Consider the following 7,191-nt stretch of genomic DNA (forward strand, 5'->3'; position numbering starts at 1 on the left):
ATATCTTTTCTTCATCTATTGATATGGTCATGTGGTTTTTATTTTTTACCTTATTTATGTGGTGGATTATATTGATTGTTTTTCAAATATTAAACCATCCCTGCATACATTGAATGAATCCTACATGGTCATGGTGAATTATTTTGTGCTATGCTGCTGTATTCTATTGGCCAGGATTTTATTTTTATTGGCCAGGATTTTGTTGAGGATTTTAGCATATATGTTTATGAAGGATATTGGTCTATAATTTTCCATCTGTGGGGTCTGGTTTGTGAATCAGCATCATGCCGGCTTTGTAGAATGAGTATGGAAATTCATTGTCTTTTCTATGTTCTGGAAGACTTTGTGTGATATTAGTGTCCGATATTCTTTAACTGTTTAGTAGAATTCCCTTTTGAATCTGGGAATTCACAGAATTTGTCTGGTCCTGGACTATTGTTGGTTGGTACTTTCTTAATGACCTGCTCTATTCTTTTATTAAAAGTCTGTTGACTTTTTAAAATCTGTATGCATTACTTTGAGTGGGTGATGTGTTTCTAGTTATCTGTCCATTTCTTGAGATTGTTAAATTTGTTTGAGTACAATTTTTCTTAGTAGTGTGTTATTATGCATTTTATTTCAGTCAGATCTGTTGTAAAGTCACCATTTTCATCGCTTAATCTGAGTATTTGCTCTTTTCCTTTTGTGTCTTTTGTTAAGTTTGCCAGTGGTCTATTTTGTTAATATTTTCAAAGAACCAGCTTCTTGTTGATATTTTGCACTGTATTGTTTGTTTGTTTGTTTGTCTACCATTCATTTCTGCTTTGATTCCTATGATTGCTTTCCTTCCTTTGTTGGAAGGGTTGTGTTGTTGTCCTTGTTCCAATTCTTGGAGGTGTTGTGTTAGGGGTTTGATTTCACTTTCTCCACTTTTTTATATGTGTTATTAGCTGTAAATTGCCCTCTGATTAATGCTTTCACTGTGTCCCAAAGGTTTTGATATGTTTCATGGGAATTTTAATTTCCTTATTCATTTGCTTTATTACCCAGTCATTTTTAAATATTATGTTGTTCAACCACCATTGTCTTTGTTTCTACTCATTTGATTGTTGACTTCAAATTTTATGGCTTTTTGGTCTGAGAAGATTTATTGTAGGATCTCCATTTTGTAAAATGTCTTGGCATATGGTTTGTGGCCTAGTATGTGATCTATTCATGAGAATGTTCCATGTGTTTTGGAGAAGAACATATATTGTTATTGTGTTGGATGAAGCATTCTCTAGATGTCAATGAGATCATCTTTATTGTTTTTGAGGTTTTTGCGTGTCTTTCTTGAGTTTTTTCTTGATGTTCTGTTTTTTCCATGAGAGTAGTGTATTAAATAACTCCTGTGATTACAGTTGATGTGTCTATATCCCTTTTCAATTCTGTGAAGATTTGATTAATGTATTTCAAGACTCTTTTACTGGGTTCATAAATGTTTATTATAGTATGGGTTCCTGAGCTATTGTTTCCTTTATTGTTATGTAGTAACTGCTCTTATCATTCTTTAGTTCTATCAGTTTAAGATATGCTGAGCATCTTTTTCTTTTGTGGTTTTTTTAAAATCTAGGTCTTTGCACATTTAATTATAGTATTTTACTTTGCTTCTTGAGCTGTCCTCTGAAATTTTCCTATTCAGATCTATGATGTCATCTTTTCTGCAATTTGCCTTAGCTACTCTGTGATTAAGAGCAAGTTTGAGAGTATGTTCTGATAGTATTGCATCCTTTCACCATACTTATTCATTCTGAATTCTGAGAAAATCACCAAAGAAGCTATTTTATTTGAACAAGAAGGTGATATCAGGATTAGAGGAAGGCTATTAACAACCTATATCACCCAGATAACCTAAACTTGCTTTCTGAAATTAAGGAGAACTTGAAACCCTGGCTGATAAAGATCTCAGATTGCAGTCTTCAGTATGGATTACAACTTAAGATAAAGAAAATGAAAGTCTTCACAACTGGATGAGTAGGTAACATGATGATAAACTAAGACAAACGTGAGGTTGACAAGGATTTCATCTTGCTTGGATCCACAATCAATGCTCATGGAAGCAATCTGAAGAGATCAAACAGCATTATACATCTGGTAAATCTGCTAGATAAGAACTCTTTAGAGTATTGAAAGGATAGACTGTTACTTTGAGGACTAATGTCCTCCTGACACAAGCCACAGTATCTTCAGTTGCCTCATATGCAGGTGAATGTTGGACATTGAATAAGGAAAACTAGAGAAAAATAAATGTCTTTGAACTATGGTGTCAGTGAAGAATATTGGAAGTTCCATGGAATTCTTAAAGAACAAACAGATCTGTCTTGGAAGAGGTGCAAGCAGACTAACCCTTAGAGGTAAGTGTGGAGAAATTTCATCTCACATATTTTGGGCATGTTATGAAGAGAGACAAGTCCTTTGAGAAGGACATCATGCTTAGTAAAGCCAAGGGCCAGCAAAAAAGTGGTAGGCCTTCAACAAGATGGATTGATACAGTGCCTGCAAGAATGGGATTGAACATAAAAACAGTTGTGAGGGTGGTGCAGGACACAGCTTTGTTTCTCTCTGTTGTACACAGAGTAATTATGAGTCAAAATGGACTCATGACACCTAACAACAAAACAACAGCTTGCATGAGGATAGATGATGGATACTAGCAAAACGAATTCCTTGGTAGTTTGGATCTTTTCTCCATTTATCATGATGTTATCTTATTGGCCCAATGATGAGGATTTTGGTTTCCTTCACACTAGTTGCAACCCAAACTGAAAGCTGCAGTCGTTGATCTTTATCAGCAAGTATTTCAAGTTCGCCTAGCTTTCAACAGACAAGGCAGTAAAATTGGCATATTTCAGGTTGTTAATAAGCCTTTCTTCAATTCTGAAGCTACATTCTTATTCATGTGGTCGAGCTTCTTGAATTATTTGTTCAGCATGCAGATTGAGTAAATATGGAGAAAGGATACAAATGTGATGCACACCTTTCCTGATTTTAAACCATGCTGATGCCACCTGTTGAGGTCAAAAGTCAACTTCTTGGTACATGTACAGGTTCTACATGAGAACAAAGAAGTGTTCTGAAATTATCATTCTTACTGATGCTAGCTGTAGTTTGTTATGATCCACATGGCTAAATAACTTTGCACAGTCAATAAAACACAAGTAAACATTTTTCTTGCTTTCTCTGCTTTGAGCCCACATCAATATGATGTCAGCAATTCTGTCCTTCTGAATTCAGCTTGAACTTTTGACTTCTCCCTGTCAATGTATTATGGTAAAGGACTTCAATTTGGGAAACAACTGAAGAATTTTTAAAACAGAAAATGAGACTATTTTCCCACCTTAACAAAACGCTTTTATATGGCAAAGTGAAACATATTGTGTTCAGCTGCTATAGAGTCGGCTTTAATTCACAGTGTACCTATGTACAACATCATGAAATACTGCTAGGAGCCCATTGTTGCAGCCACTGGGTTAATTCACCTTGTTGAGCGTCTTTCTCCTTTTCATTGGTTTTTCCTTTACGAAGCACGATACCTTTCTCCATATAAAAGTCCCTCCCAACAACATGGCCAAAGTATGCATGGCAAAGTCTTTTTATCCTGGTGCAAAGAAGTGTTCTGACTGTACTTTTAAAGCAACATACATTTGTTTGTTTTTCTCAAAGTCATAGAGTATTCAATATTCTTAACTACACAATAATTCAAAGGCATCAATTCGTCTTCAATCTTTCTTACTCATGATCAAGATTTTACATGCATATGAGGCAACTGATAACACCATGATCTGGGTCTGGTGCACCTTGATCTTCAAAATAACATCCTTGCTTTTTAATTCTTTAAAAATATTTTAAATAGTATATTTGCATACTGCATGATACCTTCTAATGATTACAGATTACAGATCCAAGTAAAATGAAAATCTTGGCCATTTGAATCATTTTTCATTTATTGTGATATTACTTATTTCCCCAATTCTGAACATTTTTATACGAATGTGTCATCCTTGGTTTTGATGGTAAGTGCCTATTTTCAGCAAGTATGTTTGGGCCATCTGCATGTCAAAGTGGTTAATGACTCCATCTATGATCCTAATACTGCATTCTTCTCTAGAAAATCCAACTTTCAATATTTTGGTTAGGATACAGGATAGAATATAGATTAGGATGATTTTGAATTATGTGAGATGAGTTAAAATAATGATAAAATTGCTTAGACTAATGAAAACATTGGTAGAATCGTGAGGCAGCTTTAAGGGATATTTAAAGTATCATTGACAGATTATCAATGAAAAATATAAAAGTGCCAAGTTGAATTTGAAATGCAAATTTTAATTAATGGAATATGCCCCGTGCAATGTTTAACAATGTTAGATGTAAAGACTCAGAGGTAAAAGAGAGTTCTACTAGAACTCAAGAATTATTTTCATATCAGCTTGATATTTTTCCTATTAACTCTTTTATTTCACTCCAAAGATGAACTCACCTGCCCATCTCAGGGTCTGGTTAAATTCATGTTGTAGATGAAAAGAAGTAAGTATTATTTTATCTGTGCCAGGTGGCAGGCATCATTGTCACCAGAAAACATTTCTAAAATACCCATAGCCATGTCTTCATTGGATATTATACAAAGTCAGTTCATCTCCAAACAGCTTAACCCTCCAGGAGTTTATAACAGTCATGCTGTTGATGCATGGAGATGCCCTGGAATGCACACAGATACACAGGCCTCAGGGTGATGTATAATAAAGTGAGTACATAAAGCAATGATAGTTTGTGCAAGTCATGTTGGTGGGGGGCAGAATCTGCATTTATACCAGCACCAAACAAGCTGGGCCAGACACTTTATTTCAGAGAAAATATGGCATGATGTTCACACCTGACAATGCAGCTGTTCCCAACTTCAGGTGACATTTTAGCCAGCAGACCTTGATTGTTCTCTGTGGGAAATTAACAGAGTGACTAGATGAAAACAGAGTATTCTACTTGGGACTATTCATGAAGACCACCAAGAAGTTTCCACAGAAAGCAATGAAACATCTGGTAAAGAACCCAAACGCACATTTACTGAACACAGAACTAAAGCAAGACATGAAGAAGGGAGGATGGGTCCAAAATCTTATAGATGTGTTGGAGTTTTAAAATTCTACTTTCTACAAAGAAACAAAGGAAATAACTAGGAGGCAAAGGGTAGTCATAGAGATTTAAATACAGACATATAAACATGTAACTATATTTATAAAGGACAAGGGGGAATAGATCTATGTACATATATTTATAGGTTTAGTATTAAGGAAACAGATGAACAGTGGGCCCCTGCTCAAGTACTCCCTCGACTCAAGAACACTTTGTTCTAACAATTCAGCAGTCTGAGATGCTCACCTGCTTGGAAAATGTGGTGAAGAAAGCTGATGGTGCCCGGCTACCAAAAGATATAGCATCTGAAGTCACTGAAGACAATGGGTGCACAAGGAAATGTGGTGAAGAAAGCTGATAGTGCCCAGCTACCAAAAGATATAGCACCCGAAGTCTTAAAGACCTGAAGATAAACAAGCAGCCATCTAGCTGAGAGACAACAAAACCCAACGAAAGAAGCACACTGGCCTGTCCAGACTAGATCACTGAGGACAAAGTGGGTGCATAAACAAAAGTTACACACAAAGCTGATGGTGCCTGGCTATCAAATGAAATAGCATCAGGAGTCTTAAAGGCTTGAAGACAATCAGGTGGCTATCTAGCTAAGAAACAACAAAACCTACAAGGAAGAAGTGCACCAGTCTACCCCAACACAAACACTGAAGACAAAGCGAGTACAAGGGCAAGTGTGGTGAAGAAAGCTGATGGTGCCCAGTTGTCAAAATATAGAGATTCTGGGGTCCCATAGGCTGGAAGATAAACAACAAAGCCCACATGGAAAAGGCACGCCAGCCTGTGAGATGACAAGGCATCGAAGGGTTCAGGTATCAGGCATCAAAGACAAAAAAAAATCATAGCATTGTGAATGAGGGGGGGTGGAGAGTGGGGACTCAGGGCCCATCTGGGGGACATTGGACATCCCCTTGCAGAAGGGCTGTGGGGAGGTGACTAACCAGTCAGAGTGTAATGTAGCATCAATGAAACATACAATTTTCCTCTAGTTCTTGAATGCTTCCTCCCCCACCCCCCACTATCATGATCCCAATTCTACCTTACATAACCCGCTGGACCGGGAAATGTACACTGGCAAGGATAGGAACTGGAAATACGGGAAATCCAGGACAGATGAGCCTCTCAGGAACAATGGTGAGAGTGTTGATATCGGGATGACAGAGGGAGAGTGAAAGAGAAAGGAGAAACCGATGACAAGGTCTACATGTAACCTCCTCCCTGGAGGACGAACAGCGAACTGAGTGAGGAAAACATCAGATGGTGTAAGATACGATAAAATAATTATTATTTTTAAATTATCAAGGATTCGGGGGGAGGGGTAACAGGGAGGGAGGGGAAAATGAGGAGCTGATGCCAGGGGCTCAGGTGGAGAGTGGGCGTTTTGAGAATGATGATGGCAACATATGTACAAATGTGCTGGACGCAAGTGATGTATGTACAGATTGTAAAAAGAGTTGTATGAGCCCCTAATAAAATGATTTTTTAAAATTCTACTTTCACCAATAATAATGCATTAAAATTAATAAGAAAAGGACAATATTTTCATTATAATTAATACAAGAAATACATGTCAATTGGACATTTGCAATGTTTAATCACAGCCTCTGCAAGTATAATCCATTTGAATGTTTCTCATTGGAGATTCAAGAAGTTTGAACTGTGATTCTAGTTAGGTCACTAACTAGTTATGTGAGTGTGCACCAGTCATTTAACCTCTCTGAACGTCAGTTTGCTCAAACATAGAGATTATTTTGTGTTAGTGTAATTTCAAACTATGTTCCATATTCTAAAGATTCTCCTAGGACGAGAGTAAGAAAGAGACCAGGCATGTCCTGCAGCCAGAATAGTGGAAGATAACTGTGGCAGTAGGTTTCCTTAAAGACTTACATACTTGAAAACCCTATGGAGCAAATCCACTCTGCCCTATATAGTCACTGGGTGTTAGACTCCGCTGGACAGTGATGCACACATGTTGTAGCTCCTTGTAAAGTTTCATATGAAAAAGAAAGGGCTCCACTGCTAGCAGTCGTG

The sequence above is a fragment of the Tenrec ecaudatus genome, chromosome 8 (assembly GCF_050624435.1).
Source record: "Tenrec ecaudatus isolate mTenEca1 chromosome 8, mTenEca1.hap1, whole genome shotgun sequence".
Classification (NCBI taxonomy): Eukaryota; Metazoa; Chordata; class Mammalia; order Afrosoricida; family Tenrecidae; genus Tenrec; species Tenrec ecaudatus.